This window comes from Dendrobates tinctorius, unplaced genomic scaffold (assembly GCF_039654945.1).
Source record: "Dendrobates tinctorius isolate UK_male_01 unplaced genomic scaffold, ASM3965494v1 ptg000183l, whole genome shotgun sequence".
NCBI lineage: Eukaryota > Metazoa > Chordata > Amphibia > Anura > Dendrobatidae > Dendrobates > Dendrobates tinctorius.
In genome coordinates this window covers 5,663,317-5,683,273 of record NW_027361850.1, presented here as the reverse complement: position 1 = coordinate 5,683,273, position 19,957 = coordinate 5,663,317, and the positions used below count along the sequence as shown (strand labels likewise).

Below are 19,957 nucleotides of genomic sequence, written 5' to 3'. Positions count from 1 at the left end.
CTATACTAGCGCATGGTGAAACAGCCATGAGCGCCTTTTATAGCAGCCGGGACCTTCCGCAAGCCTCCAGATCTCTGAGATGGACCAATGAGATCTGGAGTGGGACCTGAGCACATGACTCTCGATCTCCAATGGGAGATCGTCCCATGAGCATGCTCAGTAGGAGGTCAGAAGGACTTAGCCTCAGGAGAGATTTGCTGCAAGGCAATCTCCTCTGCAATCTCCTCTGCAGTAGATAAACAGCAGGAGACTGCAGAATGTGAGGGTCTGGATCCCTGAGGAGAAAACGCAGAAATCTGACTCCTAACACTTTCATTCTCTATCAAGAACTGCCAGGCCGCTCAGGTCACCCCCACTGTCCATACTTATAGAAACATACAGGCCATTAACACCCAGAAACTTATGAAGAACTTGCAGTCTTCATTGGCCCCTATCTCCTCCCTCTCATGTCCTGATTCTGCATTGAAGCATTACAATGAAACACTTCAATGTGCCCTGGATGAATTTGCGCCTCCTATAAATAGAACACCACAACACAGACGGCGACAACCGTGGCACACCCTGTAAACACGTTTCCTGCAGCAGTGCTCCAGGTGTGCCGAACGTCTGTGGAGAAAATCCAATCTACACGAAGATTTCATCCATTATAAATTTATGCTTAGAACATACAACACTGCCCTTCACCTCTCAAAACAAACCTATTTCAACACCTTCATCACCTCACTGTCCAATAAATCTAAACGTCTCTTTGACACTTTTCATTCTCTACTCAACCCAAAGGTACAGGCCCCAACCACAGAGCTTCGAGCTGACGATCTGGCCAATTATTTCAAAGAAAAAATTGACCAGGAAATTATCTCCCAACCATCTCATACCATGCACTGTCCTCCCTCCCCCACTGCATCTAGCTCACTCTCTGATTTTGAACCAGTCACAGAAGACAAAGTAAGCAGGCTCCTTGCTTCTTCTCGCCCAACCACTTGCACCAGTGACCCATTTCCGTCACATCTCCTCCAGTCCTTTTCCCCTGCTGTCACCCCTTACCTAACTAAAATATTTAACCTCTCTCTCTCTTCTGGTATCTTTCCCTCCTCATTTAAGCATGCCATCATACATCCACTACTTAAATAAACCATCCCTCGACCAAAACGGTGCCGCTAACTATAGACCTGTCTCTAATCTTCCCTTCATCTCTTAACTCTTGGAACTCCTGGTCCACTCCCGTCTTATCCGCTATCTCTTTGATAACTCTCTTCTCGACCCTCTCCAATCCGGATTCCACTCTTTACACTCTGCTGAAACTGCCCTCACCAAAGTCTCTAAAGATCTGCTAACAGCTAAATCAAATGGTCACTACTCCATGCTAATTCTCTTGGATCTCTCTGCAGCATTCAACACTGTGGATCATCAGCTCCTCCTCACTATGCTCCGTTCCATTGGCCTCAAGGACACCATTCTCTCCTGGTTCTCCTCCTATCTCTCTGACCACTCCTTTACTGTATCTTTTGCTGGTTCCTCCTCCTCTCATCTTCCCCTTACTGTTGGGGTTCCTCAAGGATCAGTCCTAGGCCCCCTCCTCTTCTCTTTGTACACTGCCCCTATTGGTCAAACAATCAGTAGATTTGGTTTCCAGTACCATCTCTATGCTGATGACACCCAATTATACACTTCTTCTCCTGACATCACGCCAGCCTTTCTAGAAAACACCAGCGATTGTCTAAACGCTGTGTCTAACATGAAGTCCTCACTATATCTGAAACTAAACCTGTCAAAGACTGAACTCTTTGTTTTTCCTCCCGCTACTAATGTACCTATACCCGACATTACCATTTCCGTGTGTGGTTCCACTATTACTCCCCAGCAACATGCCCGCTGTCTTGGGGTCATACTTGACTCTGAGCTTTCCTTTGCCCCCCACATCCGATCACTGGCTTGCTCTTGTTATCTGCACCTCAAAAACATTTCTAGAATTCGACCTTTTCTTACTTTTGACTCCGCAAAAACTCTTACTGTTTCTCTTATTCATTCTCGTCTCGACTATTGTCACTCTCTTCTAATTGGTCTCCCTCTTACCAAATCCTCCCCTCTCCAATCTGTCTTGAATGCTGCAGCCAGGATCATATTCCTCACCAATCGTTACACCGATGCCTCTACCTTGTGCCAGTCATTACACTGGCTACCCATCCACTCCAGAATTCAGTATAAACTTATTACCCTCACCCACAAAGCCCTCCATGGCTCAGCACCACCCTACATCTCCTCCCTTGTTTCAGGATACCACCCTACCCGCGCCCTCCGTTCTGCTGATGACCTGAGGTTAGCATCCTCGATAATCAGAACCTCCCACTCCCATCTCCAAGACTTTACACATGCTGCGCCAATTCTTTGGAATGCACTTCCCAGGTCAATACGATTAGTCCCCAATCCCCACAATCTTAAGTGTGCCTGAAAACGTATTTATTCAGACTGGCCTACCGCCTCAACACATTAACCTAATCTATCCCTGTGTGGCACAGCCAAAAGTTTTACCATAACCAGGTTCCCCGCATCATGTTCCCACATGCTTTATGCATCCATTAGCCCTCTGTGTCTGTACTGTTACACACTTATCATTATGGCTGTTCCATACAATCAGGGCAATTGTTACCACCCACCTTTCGTGTCTACCTCTTTCCTCATAGACTGTAAGCTTGCGAGCAGGGCCCTCATTCCTCTTGGTATCTGTTATGATTTATGTGATTATTGTTATGCTATAATGTCTATCGTCTGTACATGTCCCCTCTGAAATGTAAAGTGCTGCGGAATATGTCGGCGCTATAGAAATAAAATGTATTATTATTATTATTACTTGGAAACAGGAACAGCATGGGCCTGTATAATTTTAAATGCTAGGGCTGAATTTCAGTCCCAGTCCGTACCTGGCGGTGTCATACCGTAAAAAAACATAAATAGGAAGAAAAGCTACAGACACCAAGGATCACCTGAATATACAAAATACTTTATTGGATACAAACAAAGATGACCAATTAAAAACAATAAAAAGTCATAAACATGACGCATATACAAACCCTACTAGCCCATAATAAAGCTACAAACTCCCCTCAAGAAACCAAAACATGTCGTATTCAATGGCTATGTTCTAAATGCACACACAGGTAAACATAAGCCAAAACACACCATGTGTAATGCAATACCAGAAAGACAAATTACATTCACAATAGAACAGCTATAAATAATACAATCATATACATGAAAAGTATTGCTACAAAAGTGAGTGGCACCTATAAAATGTAATGGACCAGTAAGAACAAACACCACAGAAATAGAGAGGAAAAATCACATGTTCGGCATATGGTCAAGTCCAAGATATAGAGGAATAAATATCCCCAAATAGATACAAACAAGCGCTGGAAAAATTACCTTAAAAATGGCCAGGAAAAATGCAATACTTATCCCATAAAGCGCGGACTAGGTATAGTAACCACCATGCATTTTGAATGGGGGGAGCTTGTGGAGATGCCCGACGCGTGTCGCCACCGCAAGGTGGCTTCGTCAGGGGCTGGTGGTAATGTTAGAAATTACCCTATAAATATACAAAGTGAATTAACGAATAAGAAGCAGCTGCGGCAATACCTGTTGTGCCGTGTGTGTTTGAGGCGGGAATACAGACCTCAAAGGGGATCCATGGTAACATATGAACAACGATGACATATGTGGAAAGCAGTTCCGGGATAACTGGAATTGAATACTATGCTCACGTTCTTCCAGATATCTAATGCGCATGACACAGGCAACGATATGAAGTGCGCTTGCGCAATAACAAAAATAAAAAAAGGCTGTTACAAAACCTGTTACGCTGCATGTGTTGGAGGCGGGAATACAGACTTCAAAAGGGGATCCATGGTAACATATAAGCAATGATGACGTGTGGAGAACATCGGAACTGAATACTATGCTCGCGTTCCTCCTGACATATCCAAATTTCTAATGCACATGACACAGGCACCGATGTAAGGTACGTTTGCGCAGTAACAAAAAAACAGTGTGGAAATATTCTCGCAGGAAATTACCGGTAAACAAAGAAAAGACAAAAGATGACAATATGTTGTTTGCACAAAGCAAATATAAAAGATTGTTTGCTTATAAATAAAGGTGAAAGCGCACAAGGGGCGCTTAAGTAATGTCAGGCTAAGAAAAATATACTGCGCCTGCGCAATACCAAAAAGTAGAACCACGTAAAGATGGTTATATAGCGCATGCGCATATACAAACCCCACTAGCCCATAATAAAGCTACAAACTCCCCTCAAGAAACCAATACATGTCGTATTCAATGGCTATGTTCTAAATGCACACACAGGTAAACATAAGCCAAAACACACCATGTGTAATGCAATACCAGAAAGACAAATTACATTCACAATAGAACAGCTATAAATAATACAATCATATACATGAAAAGTATTGCTACAAAAGTGAGTGGCACCTATAAAATGTAATGGACCAGTAAGAACAAACACCACAGAAATAGAGAGGAAAAATCACATGTTCGGCATATGGTCAAGTCCAAGATATAGAGGAATAAATATCCCCAAATAGATACAAACAAGCGCTGGAAAAATTACCTTAAAAATGGCCAGGAAAAATGCAATACTTATCCCATAAAGCGCGGACTAGGTATAGTAACCACCATGCATTTTGAATGGGGGGAGCTTGTGGAGATGCCCGACGCGTGTCGCCACCGCAAGGTGGCTTCGTCAGGGGCTGGTGGTAATGTTAGAAATTACCCTATAAATATACAAAGTGAATTAACGAATAAGAAGCAGCTGCGGCAATACCTGTTGTGCCGTGTGTGTTTGAGGCGGGAATACAGACCTCAAAGGGGATCCATGGTAACATATGAACAACGATGACATATGTGGAAAGCAGTTCCGGGATAACTGGAATTGAATACTATGCTCACGTTCTTCCAGATATCTAATGCGCATGACACAGGCAACGATATGAAGTGCGCTTGCGCAATAACAAAAATAAAAAAAGGCTGTGACAAAACCTGTTACGCTGCATGTGTTGGAGGCGGGAATACAGACTTCAAAAGGGGATCCATGGTAACATATAAGCAATGATGACGTGTGGAGAACATCGGAACTGAATACTATGCTCGCGTTCCTCCTGACATATCCAAATTTCTAATGCACATGACACAGGCACCGATGTAAGGTACGCTTGCGCAGTAACAAAAAAACAGTGTGGAAATATTCTCGCAGGAAATTACCGGTAAACAAAGAAAAGACAAAAGATGACAATATGTTGTTTGCACAAAGCAAATATAAAAGATTGTTTGCTTATAAATAAAGGTGAAAGCGCACAAGGGGCGCTTAAGTAATGTCAGGCTAAGAAAAATATACTGCGCCTGCGCAATACCAAAAAGTAGAACCACGTAAAGATGGTTATATAGCGCATGCGCAGAAAATACAGAAATTGAGAATACTAGTAAGCATGATCCTGTGAACAAACAAGGAACAGAGATAATCAATTAAACCATATTAATGTGTTTCCCCTTTTAATGTAGTGTTCACGTATAACCAATAAACAAGATATATGGAAAACAAATTGTTTACATGGACATGAATGAACTTGTCATTGGACTCAGGGTAAATAGAACCCATAACCCAAATAATACGTGATAAAATAGCGAATAAGCAAGACAAATAAAGTAATCAAGACGCATAAAGAGCGCTTGCACAATGTCAAGCTCAGCTTGGAAGAACAAACGCAATGTTGGAATACATATATTGCGCTTGTTCACTGCCAAAGATGGCCCCAAGGACAGATGGTTATATAGCGCATGCGCAGAACATACAACTATAGAGAATACTGATGAGCATGATCCAAACAATGGATACGTGGTAGAGATAATCAGTACAACTATATCACAAAGAGATTGCTTGTATATTTCCTATATTATGAATATGACAAAACACTGACGACACACTGATGGAAAACACTGATGACAGTGATGTCAGACAGGAAAAATACTGAAGACACACTGATGGAAAACACTGATGACAGCAGTGCCATACCGGAAAAACACTGACGACAAACTGATGGAAAACACTGATGGCAGCGGTGTCATACTGGAAAAACACTGACGACACACTGATGGAAAACACTGATGACAGCGGTGTCATACTGGAAAAACACTGACGACACACTGATGGAAAACACTGATGACAGCGGTGTCATACTGGAAAAACACTGACGACACACTGATGGAAAACACTGATGACAGCGGTGTCATACTGGAAAAACACTGACGACACACTGATGGAAAACACTGATGACAGCGGTGTCATACTGGAAAAACACTGACAACACATAGACGCAAAACACTGATGACAGCGATACTGTTTTTTCACGTATGTGTTTTAAACAGGCGTGTTAATGAGGCCTAATCAAGTATAGATAAGATTTCAGCAAAATTACGCAGGTCACAGTGGAAAGCGTTTTTTCAAGACAGATTTTGGTATATTGACAATAAGGGTTATGTTAGTAGAGGTGGTCCAAATAGACCCTGCCAAGATGATTGTGCTGATCACAATTCGCCACCTTGGAAATAAAACAAAACACCCAGTATAATAAAATAACATGGCACCACCACTCCTTTTCCAACAATTCTCGTGTCCCCTGCCAGTCTACCTGCTGTTCACTCTGGACAAGCTTGGCCATAGCTGCGAGCAATGCGTCACTACAGCAGCCAGTGGTTTCCAGCAGCGGTTACATGCCAGTCCAGACATGAATGGCTGAGTGTCGTTAAAAATTGTGGAGACTGTTTTCATAGAGAGCAACAGGTTGCAGACCGCTTATGTAAATGTAATATGCAAATTGTCTCTTCAGAGAGGAAGAGGAATTGAGCTCTATAATGCTACTTGTTGAAAGCAGCAATCCTACAAGTCGCAATCAAGGTGCATTGCACAGCGAATAAGCCTCCTTGTCTTGGCATGCCAGAACCGGTATGTCACTCTCCACAAGGAGAAATATTATCCTTTAGACCTATGTAGATAGTCAGCCCTGAATGGAGTCTGTTATCTGTCTGGTATGATTATGTTCACAAAAGCAATTACAGCACCGGTTAGGGGAGTAAAACACCAATTGAAACATACCTTTCTCGCTGCTTATATTTTTCATTGCAGAGAAATTAAACTTTGATGCTTTAGTCAAATGAGTCTGGCTATTCTTTGGAGGTGGTCAGAATATGGCAAGAGCGTTGCTCTTTGAAGTTAACCAAACCTGGCGCCAACTGCAGCCTTCACTGATATCTGACACCTCCAAGGTCACTGGAGTCCACTGCGAAATCTGAGGGTTGTGCCCTGCATTCAGTGCCTAGAGCATGCGCAGTACTCTTATAACCCACTATCATACTGCACACGTGCCAGCTAGAGAACACACAGCGCGTGGCGTGTGTGAGATAAACTGACCAGCACTCTGTGCACGCCAAGATATAGGCAAACATTAAATATATGAAATTTAGATTGCATTACTGCTATATAAAATATACTATTAAAATGAAGGTACTTAGTGCACAAATTGGAAAATTCTTATTAGCCCATCATGTGAGACCACCAGTGCCAAGTCTCTCCTGCCCCTTCCATTTGTAGGCCAGTTTGTACATTTGTAGCCCAGAAGAGGCATGTTTGATAAATATTAGGTTTAGCAGAATTCCATCAAGGAAAGGTAGACCTTGTCATGGCTGGTGGGCTCAGATAAATTGGTCAATGTTTCATTGTATAAGTACAATATATTCTACATACTCCAAATTTCATATATTCAATGTTGCATATATCTTAGCACTTACAGATGCTGTATTCTTTTGTGTCACAATTTACTGCAGAGCACAATGTCTTACGAAAGGGGAATAATTGTCAATCAAGGCCAAGGAGTGACACTTGTTACGAAGCGTGAGAGCACTTGCCACATTGCAATAAGCCTTGAAACTCTTCTGATCTCACTTTCATAAAGGTTCATTGTTATTTTGTGACCATTTGGGCTCGCTCACACTGGCGTTTAATACGGACGGAGGAGTGCAATGCGAGAAAATCTTGCATTGCACTCTGACCACTGTTATTTAGTGAGGCTGAGCAGTTTTGCAATTTTTTTCTCATGTTGAATTGGCGTTAGAAAAAATCCCAGCATGCTGCGATTGGCAGAATATCTTACACGGATGCTATATGCTAATGTGACCCCAACCTTAGGCTATGTGCACACGATCCATTTTTTCCATGTGGAAATATGCCAAAAATGCTATGGAATTCTTATGAAAGCTAATTCAATGAGAATCCTGAAGTGCTGTGCACATGATCAATAATTTTCCTTGACTATATGCAGTGCGTCTTTTTTGCAGGATGTCAATTCCTTGTGTGGATTTTTAGCGTTTTTCACTGACTGGTTTCAACTGAGTCAGTCAAATCCCAGCAAAAGCACAGGTATAAAAATATTTGCAGATTTGCTGTGTTTTTTTTGCGTCTTTACAGGCTTCCTATGGTGTTTCCCACGCTGTCATCTATGTGAAAGCATGGGAGACACCGCCGGCATGGTGGTACTGATCGGTGATAGCGCTACCGCTGTCAGAGAAATGCGGGGTCATGCTGTTAGATGTCGGCGTGATCCCGCAGCTGTGACCCATGGTAAAAAGCTTACCGCAGGTCAGCAGGCGTCGGCTGATGAGAGACTACTCCTCCCATCAGGCTACGTCTGAAGTCACTGATAACAATGATAACAGGAGCCGCTGATGGAAGTAGTCTCTCAGTAGCCGACACCTGTACTCAAACTTAAAAAAAAGACATTTAAAATAAGTATATTCAAATAAAAATAAGAAACACATTATACTCACCTAACACCAAATTCCTGATGCCCTTGTCTCCTATAAAAAATGTCAAATAAAAAAACATACTCACCTTAACGCCTAATCCCCTTGTCTCCTGTAAACAATCAACAATAATAAGCAACCATGTACTCTCCTTTCCGCCGTAATCCACTTAATCCAGAGTGTCCCACAGCGATCTCACATGTAGAACAGTCACATCGGGATATGTGAGTGCTCTACCTGCTGGCGATACACTGACAGGTGCGTCATCCCTCCCACAGTGTATAGCACTGATCTGCGGTGACAGAGTTCATCAGCTGGTGAACTCCGGAGATCTCACGGCACCACCGCTGTTTTGAGAATTTTCCCACGTAACGCTGATGTCGTAAGGGAGATCACCAGGGATGATGAGCTGTTTAACTCCAGTAAACTCTCACACCGCAGCTCAGCGCTATACAGTATGGGAGTGATTACCTCATGTGTCAATGTGTAGCTGGCTGTTCTTGAGAGCAGTCACACCAGTGACTGCTCTCAAAGCAATCAGGATCGTCATGGGACATTATGGATTATCTTCTCGGAGGACAGGTGAGGAATATTGTGGTTTATTATTTTATTTTTGATACAGGAGACGTTGGCTTCAGTGGATTAGGCATTTGGGTAGTATGGTTTAATTTAGATTCAATAAAGGACTTTATTCTGGATGTTTTTTTTTATAATATCACCATGGGGTTAGTAATGGGGATGTGTTATAAACATCTCTACATTACTAACCTGTGGGCTTGATGTCACCTGACAATACAAAGGTGACATCAGCCCCCCAACCATTACCCCACTTAAGACCGCACCAGGGCAAGTGGGAAGAACGAGGCTAAGCGCCAGATTTAGCGCGTCTTATAGATGTGCCTTTTCTGGGGCGGCTGAGAGCTGATGTTTTTAGTCTGGGAGGGGGCCAATATTCACTGCCCATTCCTAGGCTATTAACATCAGCCCGCTGCTCTTTGCCTAGCCTTTGCTGGTTATTTTATAGAGGGCCCTATGTCAAATTTTTTTTGGGGGGTCCGCCTGTATACTAGCCAGCAAAGGCTAATCAAACAGCTCTGAGCTGATATTAATAGCCTGAGAACCTTTCCGGCCAATGGCTACTTCAAATAATAGCATCAACGCTCAGCCGTCGGCTTTCTGTCTGCTGTTTATGAAAATTATGCAGAAGCCCATGCAATTTTTTTTTCTTTTTTTGTCAAAACTAACAGTTGCTGTTTAGTTACAGCCTATGTAAGTTCATTCTGATAATGTTCCTACATAGGTTGATTACAGTGTGTGTTTACTTAAAGGTAACCTGTCACCCCCCCAGGCGTTTTTAAGTAAAAGAGCCACCTTGTGCAGCACTAATGCTGCATTCTGTCAAGGTGGCTCTTTTATTTAGCTTCCCTTCCACCGCCGAAATAAGCGTTTTTAAAATTAGTCAGACATACCAGAATTTTGACTGGGGGGGCAGGTCTTTCCCCCTCTGACACCGACACCTCGCATCCATCACTCAGTTCCTGCTTGTGTTTTTGCTCCGCCTCCTCTGTGTTCAATTCAAATGCTGGAGCCTGCGCTGTACTATATTTTCTTGGGCATGTGCAGTTAGCGCTGCCCGTTCTCTCACATCACTTCATGGCCTGGCTATCACGCCTGAGTGGACGCGCTGCCAGAGATCCCACCCCGCAGTCGCTTATGATTTGTTCACACTGCGGGGCTGGGAATCTTGGGCATGCACAGTAGTTCTCTGCGGCTCTCATGACACAGGGACGCATCATCCACACAGAGCAAGGAGGTCGGCCATACTAAGGGAGGCGCCAGAGAAAGACCAGCGACACTCCTCAGACGGGCAGGGGAGTATAATAAAAGCTCTTTTTCTTCTCTTCCTGGTCGGGCTGGGGGCAGATATACAGTACAGACCAAAAGTTTGGACACACCTTCTCATTCAAAGAGTTTTCTTTATTTTCATGACTATGAAAATTGTAGATTCACTTTCAAGGCATCAAAACTATGAATTAACACATGTGGAATTATATAATTAACAAAAAAGTGTGAACCAACTGAAAATATGTCTTATATTCTAAGTTCTTCAAAGTAGCCACCTTTTGCTTTGATTACTGCTTTACACACTCTTGGCATTCTCTTGATGGGCTTCAAGAGGTAGTCACCAGAAATGGTCTTCCAACAGTCTTGAAGTAGTTCCCAGAGATGCTTAGCATTTGTTGGCCCTTTTGCCTTCACTCTGCGGTCCAGCTCACCCCAAACCATCTGGATTGTTTTCAGGTCTCGTGACTATGGAGGCCAGGTCATCTGGCGTAGCACCCCTTCACTCTCCTTCTTGGTCAAATAGCCCTTATACAGCCTGGAGGTGTGTTTGGGGTCATTGTCCTGTTGAAAAATAAATGATGGTCCAACTAAACGCAAACCGGATGGAATAGCATGCTGCTGCAAGATGCTGTAGTAGCCATGCTGGTTCAGTATGCCTTCAATTTTGAATAAATCCCCAAGTGTCACCAGCAAAGCACCCCCACACCTCCTCCTCCATGCTTCACGGTGGGAATCAGGCATGTAGAGTCCATCCGTTCACCTTTTCTGCGTCGCACAAACACACGGTGGTTGGAACCAAAGATCTCAAATTTGAACTCTTCAGACCAAAGCACAGATTTCCACTGGTCTAATGTCCATTCCTTGTGTTCTTTAGCCCAAACAAGTCTCTTCTGCTTGCTGCCTGTCCTTAGCAGTGGTTTCCTAGCAGCTATTTTACCATGAAGGCCTGCTGCACAAAGTCTCCTCTTAACAGTTGTTGTAGAGATGTGTCTGCTGCTAGAACTCTGTGTGGCATTGACCTGGCCTCTAATCTGAGCTGCTGTTAACCTGCGATTTCTGAGGCTGGTGACTAGGATGAACTTATCCTCCGCAGCAGAGGTGACTCTTGGTCTTCCTTTCCTGGTGCGGTCCTCATGTGAGCCAGTTTCTTTGTAGTGCTTGATGGTTTTTGCCACTGCACTTGGGGACACTTTCAAAGTTTTCCCATTTTTTCCGACTGACTGACCTTCATTTCTCGCTTTTCTTTACTTAGCTGCTTTTTTATTGCCATAATACAAATTCTAACAGTCTATTCAGTAGGACTATCAGCTGTGTATCCACCAGACTTCTGCACAACACAACTGATGGTCCCAACCCCATTTGGAAGGCAAGAAATCCCACTTATTAAACCTGACAGGGCACACCTGTGAAGTGAAAACCATTTCCGGTGACTACCTCTTGAAGCTCATCAAGAGAATGCCAAGAGTGTGCAAAGCAGTAATCAAAGCAAAAGGTGGCTACTTTGAAGAACCTAAAATATAAGACATATTTTCAGTTGGTTCACACTTTTTGTTAATTATATAATTCCACATGTGTTAATTCATAGTTTTGATGCCTTCAGAGTGAATCTACAATTTTCATAGTCATGAAAATAAAGAAAACTCTTTGAATAAGGTGTGTCCAAACTTTTGGTCTGTACTGTACAGTGTTATAGAGTGCTGTATATCAGCCCTGAAAGGTGATGGCCGTAACTTATATCTGCCAAAACTGCTGACAGGTTCACTTTAACACCTTGACCTTTCTTTTGTTCGTCATTCCTGACCCTTTCCCATGTAGCTCCATGTTCTCCTCTTGCTCTGACCATGTATTAAATTTTCAGCTGCGGATTCGCAATAAATCCACAAGTGTGTATTAAAACAATCTTAGCCTATGGAAAAAAAAATTGCTGTGGAAAAAAAGGTGCGGATTTGCGTTTTATTTTCTGCAGCATGTCAATTCTTTGTGCGGATCTGCAGCGTTTCTACACCTATTGACTGGCAGAGTCTAAAAAAAGATCTGCGGATTGGGAGGAGGGAAGTGTGTGGGCGGTGACTGTGTGCGTGTATGTGTTTGTCCCTGTGTACATGTCTGTGTAAGCAGCCATTGTTTGATGAGACTACTGCTCCCATCTGGCAATGAATGCTCACAGTGACAGCATGGCAGATGATGGGAAAGTAGTCCCATCAGACAATGGCTGTGATCAGTAGTAAAGAAAAAAACATACAGAACATACAACACATAACATAGAGTACATACTTACCAATCACCTAGTCCCCGACGCCCTCGTCTCCTTTAATAAAAAAAACAACCTATACTTACCTTTCCGCCGTAGACCAGTTATTAACGAGTGTCCCACGATGATCTCCGGTGTAGAGCACTGACATCGGGTGATGTCAGTGCTCTACAGGGGCCCCGCAATGAACTGACAGCGGAGGTAATCCTCCGCGATGTATATCTCTCCGCCGCTGCCGGTAGAGAGGTCACTTCAGTTCATTCTCTCACCCGGCCACGCAATGTGAGAAAATTCCTACGCAGCATTGCCGGAAAGTGAGACCCTGAACTCGGGTAACCTCTTCAGTGATGCACTGCAGGATTATCTCCTGTCAGTTCATCCCTGGGAGGCCCTATAGAGCAGTGACATCACCCGATCTTCGTGGGAAACTCCTTATTAATTGGACTGCATCGGACAGGGAATACGGTTGGCTTATTATTTTTCTTACAGGGTGTCGCATGGATATAGGCGTGCAATAAAAATATGAAAAAGTGTCGTGTTTTATTTAATTTAAATACTTTATTCTTGTTTTTTTAACCCTTTCAAACTATAAGATTAATAATGGATTGACGCCTCTCCATTATTAACCGGGCTTAATGTCACCTTACAATAGCAAGGTGACATTAACCCCTTATTACCCCATATGCCACCGCTACACAGCAGTGGGAAGAGAGCGGCCAAGTGCCAGAATTGGCGCATCATATAGATGCGCCATTTCTAGGGTGGCTGGGTGCTGGTATTTTTAGCCGGGGGGGTGCCAATATCCATGGCCCCTTCCTAGGCTATTAATATCAGCCCGCCTGATATCTGCGTTGCCTTTCTGGCTATAAATTATAGGGGGTCCCCCTATTTATTAGCTAGTAAAGGCTAGCTGTGGGCTGATATTCATAGGTCCATGGCCTTTAACCCCTTCCCAGGCTAGAAATATTGGCACCGGCATTCCCCCTCTGGCGCAGAAAATTGCACGGGAGCCCACGCCATTTTTTTTTTTAAATTAAAGATATTGCGTGAAGATTTTGTGTGTGTCTTTAACTATTTATGTACCATTTTATTTATCTGTGTGTAATGGAGTGTGAGTTGGACAAATGTAAAAGAGGAGGTTGGACAGAAATGACATCACAAATTTTTTTTTTTGTTAAACATATCTTTATTTAGCTTACAAAAACGCATACAAATTTGGTGGCAAAAACGCACCTGTGCAGATAATTCCACAGGTTAATCTGCAGCGTGTGCACATACCCTTACTTGTTCCGTCTCTGCTGCCCAGTCCCCATTAGTGGGGGCCACCAGTCTATTGCCCCCTGTATTAGCAGACCGAGCCCTTCGCTCTTAATACGGTGACGCAGGCAGCGGTGTACTTACTTTATACATGATGCCTCAGTCACCTTTGTGTTACTAATTCCCCAATAAGAGCTGGAGTGGACCTCACAGCTTTCCTCCCCTCCCTCCCATTAGTACATAACGTCCAGCACCCCCCTGGGAGCCCCCTCCGGACACCATGCGGCGTGTGGCCATGTCCCTGCTGGGGACGTCAGCTCCTTTCTCCCACCGTACTTCACACACCGCTCCAGCCCTGGAGGGCGTCATACGGACAGGTCCGTGCTGTCAGAAGTTCCAGTGGCCGCCACGTGACGACCGACAGACGGAAAAAGAGGCTCACACAATAAAGTCATTGAGCAGGGATAGGAAATGACGTCACTGTCGTGAAGCGGTATCGGTCACAGCTCGATCACGTGATCAGGGCGCCAACGTCATATGGCTCGCGCCTACTATTGGTTGTCACCTTCGCGCTTCGCTCTCACGCTGTGGCACCTGACTCGCTTAGTTGCTGCGGCTGCTGCTGATTGGCTGAAGGCCACCTTCTCCTTTTCCTGATTAACACCGCCCACTCATCTCGCCCAAAATCTACAGAGATCATTGGCTGTAAAGAGAGGGTGGAAATAAGTCCAGCGCTGCCTCCTCTCTACGCTGCCAATTGAGAGGCGCCTTGACGCCCCCTCTTCCTGGCTTTCGGTTGGTTTAACCCGGTTTATGGGCGGAGCGAATTACTGCGTTGTGTCAGAGGTGTCATAGCGGCCGGAACCGTCAGGAGAGCAGTGGGAGATTGGAGCGCTAGCGGCCTGACTGATAGCCGGACGTCAATGAACAGCTCGCCTGTGAGTACCCTGCCTGCGGGATTGGCCCTGGTCCGCGCGGGCCGGTGTGGTGACGCCCGGTCTGGGCTCACGTGTGTGCCTGAAGGCCGGAGTGCCGCCCGCCTGTGGGGCTGTGTGCACCTCCGTGTACGGCCTGTGCCGGAGCGTGGTGTCACCCCACACGTGAGCCCTGCCGGCGGTGACCCGGAGGGGCAGGTGGGGGTCACTGGCTCCATCTCTAGGCCATAGGAATCTGTCAGTGCCCCTATAGCTGCAGCAGGGGCCACATTGTCCTACCGAACAAAACCATATTCCCTTCTGGGGCCACATCTGAGGTGTGGGCCATAAAGAGGTACGAATTCTCCTTTCAGGACCCTTCACTCCCCATAATCCAGAGCCGTCACACAGGGCACCATTAGTACTTGCCAGTCCTCCCTCCTCCGGTGTGTGGCTGCCCACCTGTCAGACAAGCCCTTCTCTGTCCATGTGGTTGTCGCCCCACACCGTGGCACCCCTGATCTACGGTGTGTACAGGAGCAGACTGTTAGTGGCTTCTCCAGACCCCTCGTCTCTGGGCACGTTTGCCGTACTCTGTGCCCGGTAGGCCCCTGGTGCACTGCTGGCCTAGGAGAGTCCAGCCGCTTCCTGTGGCAGATGACGGGAATTGCTCAGCGATTACTGTACATTAGTTATAATCCAGTTGATTGGACAGGAGCGGCCTAGTGCTGGGAGCCTCGCTGTGTAACCTTCACGTCTCGGGAGCCGACAGGTGTGTGTGCTGTGACGTCTCTCTGGAGGGGGTAAGGTCAGGTGCACACTCTGTCTATATACTTAACCTACTGTCTACATCAAGGGCTGCTTCTTCGGATGTGTTCCCATTCATCAGACAGATCCAGGATTTGTGCTCTTTGACTCCCATCTGGCAGGTAATCTGCATACAGTTTGAGTTGCTATATAGCAAACTGCTCTTTCCTATAAAGAGGGTTTCTGTAAAGAAATGTACACCATGCAGTATATATATATTATATTTTCTAGTGGGTCCCTATGACTGACGGAGTCCTCGGCATCCCTCCTGACTGTAACCTGTCGGGCGTGTGGCTCCTGACCATGTTTGCCCAACAGTGGACACGAATGCCGTGTGTAGCAAGCCTAAGGCCTGTTTCACACATCAGTTTTTTTTCAAGACAGTGAAGATCTGTCGTTTTGAAAAAAAAAAAACGGATCCACCATTTTGCTTGGCGGATCTGTTTTTTTTTTCCCCATTGAGATGCATTACCGGCGGATCTTGACGGATGGCCATCCGTTGGATCCGTTGTTTTGCGGATTTTGGCGTCCGCCGACATGTCTGGACGAAAAACGCAACGTTTTTTCAGGCGCCTGGATCCTCTTTCTTTCTCTTTCTCTCTTTCCTTTAAAATTCTTCCTTCGACGGATCCGTTAAAACAACGGCCCGGTGCCGAATGGATCCGTTGTCCGCCATTTTATCGGATTTTAACTGAGGAAAAAAACTGATGTGTGAAAGAGGCCTAATTCTGATTTTATCTTTCCTATAGACATCAAAACTTTAAAACAAAAAAAGCCTTATTTAACCCCTTTAATCTAATTCTTTATTATAGATGACCAATTCTTCTAACATTCCATATTAAAGGGAACCTGTCAACTGATTCATGCTGCTCAAATCACAGGCAGGATCTGAGCTTAGCAGCATGGTTGTAGCCAGGTATATATTACTGTGAAATATTCTGGGTCTTCCCACTAAATGTGATTGACAGGTCTTTCCCTTTCATGTACAGTGGGAGAAACCTGTCAATTACCTCTAGCAGTACTGGAAAGAGTGGGCCAAGGCAGCACCTGTCTAGTCTCGTCTGTGGCCATGGTCCCCAGCTAGATCTTAAATAGTATCATGTTTGGAGAGCATGAATCTGCTGACAGTTACCTTTTAAAAGTATCCATGATGTAAGTGCTAAAGCTTTTAAGCGTCCCACATCCCCGTTATTCCTTTTGGAACCGTATGGATGGATTGACAGAGACCCTACACTTTGACACTGTCCAGTCAGTGCTGACATTCGCAATTGTCACTCTTGGCAGCGCTCATCTTTTGGGATATTTGCATTACCCGTGGACGATATAGTCATTGATTAGAAAGCCATATGGCATTTCACAGTAGTGCAATAGCCTGGTAGGGCATGGTGCGAAAAGATGGAAAAACCGTAGGGCACGCTTATAAAAACTAACATGGCCCCTTTTTCCTCTCCAAGAAAGTGTTGTGCCCTTATTCACTATATCTGCACATGTTTGTTAGCATTTTCCGCCTGCTCCTTGCAGCGCACATTCTTCATTTTGGGAGGCACGTGTGCTCCAACCAGTTTGATCAGGGATACGCTATTTTTTTTTTTTAGGCGATTTTTATTGCCAATGTCCAGTTTCAGTGGGCATGCGTCTACATATTGTGCTCTGTTGTATTTCTTCAAGGCCTGCGACTGAATACAGAAAGTGCCTTTGATTGCCTAGAATAGGACAGTGGAGAGAAAAGGTGGAGAGTTTTGGGGCTTTTTCTTCTGTCGGTTCCCAGGGCATGGAAGTGAACAGAGCTGTGTACTGTGCCGTCTATTAATTGCGCATTGTGTTGGCAGGCTACGTTGTGGCATGCAGTTGTCATGTGAGCTTTGTTTGTACTCTGTATGGATCCTGAGTCACCGGCTTGTGTATTTCTTCCTTAGGGGCCAACGCTATCATTATCGTCTAGCAGCACACGTAATTAACTCTGTTGTGGCAAGAGACTATGTTCCGTAGAGGCAATGTGTGCTGGCATAGTGATCTCTTGTCACACGACTTCCAGAGAGAGAACCCCTTGTGTTGACAGGTCACACTAATGTAGCCCTTGGACTGTCAAACAATGACTTTCTATACTGTGGCTGGTTGAGCCAGAATTCCAGCTCTCTCCCAGCCTGGAGCACAGCTGCTCCCTCCGCACCACCCACAGGAAACCGGCTGTGCCCTGCTAAGTGATTCAGGTTGTACCTGAGAACACACTGACCTTCTGCACCCACTGTGTGACTCGGTGTCTTCTTTGCCCTGTGATCTTACTGCTTTGTCCCTGACATGACTTAGTGTGGTTTTACTCATCATTCAAGTCCTATAGAAACTGACAAGAGGCAGGTAGTGTCAAGGACGAGTCATGTCGTGTTCGAAGAATCTGAAGACTTTAAGTTCAGTAAATATTAAAGGGGTTGTCCATGTGGCCCAGTATTTTTTAAATTGCATATGCAAGCATATATTAAAAATTCAGCCTTCTAATATTATTTCCTTTGTACATTGGCACACTAGCGTTTTTGTACCCCTTTATATTGTCAGATGGCCAGCGCTTCAGATCATGTGACCATCTGCCATTTTTCCAGAAACTACACTTCCCTTTAAACACTGCCAATGTGTCCAGTGTAAGTGAGTAGCACTGGTGGAGCTACAGGACAGGCACATGCTCGCCCTGCGCAGTGATAACTTTGTGCACTCCTCACTACACAAGAAGGCAGCGCACTCTTGTATGTTGCTGTCATGGAAAACTAGTGTGCATTCTCTGAAGAGATGCCGCTGCCATACACTGTTTGGACACCTCATCCCTGGGCAGCAGGGGATCTTCAAATTTGGAGTAGGGGTAAGCAGTGCCAACTAGAAAAGTTGTATACATATACATGACTGTCTGAATGATTAGCTTGGCCTGGATTGCGTCTCTCGCTAGTTTTGCTGCGGACAGAGCATGCACACTACCATTTGTTTTGTTTTTTTGGCAGGTAGCTGTGCACTAAAATGAACACCTAACTTCTGGGCCTCTTTAAGGGCACATTGAGTTTTGCATCTAGAAAACTCTCCAGACGTCAAGGTTAGATTTCAGAAAGGCAGATTTTAAGGGATTCAGAAAGAGATTTGGAGGGATCCAATGGCTGGATATCCTTAAAGACAAAAATGTCCAGGAAGGATGGGAAATCTTGAAAAATGAAATTCTCAAAGCACAATTGTTAACAATTCCGAAAAGAGGGAAGAATAGGAAGCATTTAAGGAAGCCAGGATGGATGAACACAGAACTTAAGCACATGCTAAAAAGGAAGAAAAAAATGTTTATAAAATGGAAAGAGGGAGGCATATCTAAAGAAGAATATAATGCTGTCTGCAGAACCTGCAGGGCACAAATCAGATTAACTAAAGCTGACAATGAATTGAGGCTTGCAAGAGATGTCAAAAGCAATAATAAAGGATTTTGGGGATATGTCAAAAGTAAAAGAAAAGTCAAAGATGCTATAGGATTTTTACAGGATGAAAATGATGAAATGGTAAGACAGGATGTTGAGAAGGCCGAACTTTTAAATTCCTATTTTGCATCTGTTTTCTCTCCGAAAGGAAATGTAACATCAACTGTTCTTCACTGTCCTATTAAGGGAATAGAAGAATCCAGGATATCTATAAACAGAAAGATAGTGAGGAAACACTTAGCTAACCTAAATGAATTCAAGTCTCCAGGTCCAGATGAATTACACCCCAGAGTACTGAAGGAGATAGCAGAAGAAATTTTTGAACCCCACTCCATAATCTTTGAAAATTCTTAGAGAACAGAAGTCCCAGAAGACTGGAGAAGAGCAAATGTTGTTCCTATCTTCAAAAAGGGGAAGAAGGTGGACCCAGGCAATTATAGGCCGGTGAGTCTGACTTCTATACCAGGAAAGATCTTTGAACAAATTATTAAACAACATGTATGTCAGTACCTGAATAAGAATGAAGTGATTAAACAGAGTCAGCATGGGTTTGTAACTAATAAGTCATGAAAGACTAA

General features: G+C 44.4%; 1 protein-coding gene across 1 annotated transcript in view; it reads left to right on the top strand.

Moving 5' to 3' along the window:
- Positions 1-14,929: 14,929 nt before the first annotated feature.
- Positions 14,930-19,957, top strand: part of PTP4A2 (protein tyrosine phosphatase 4A2) — a 47,503-nt gene continuing 42,475 nt past the window's right edge. The window contains exon 1 of the mRNA XM_073551952.1: positions 14,930-15,156. The gene's annotated coding sequence lies outside the window, so the exon portion shown is untranslated. The remainder of the gene's footprint in view (positions 15,157-19,957) is intronic.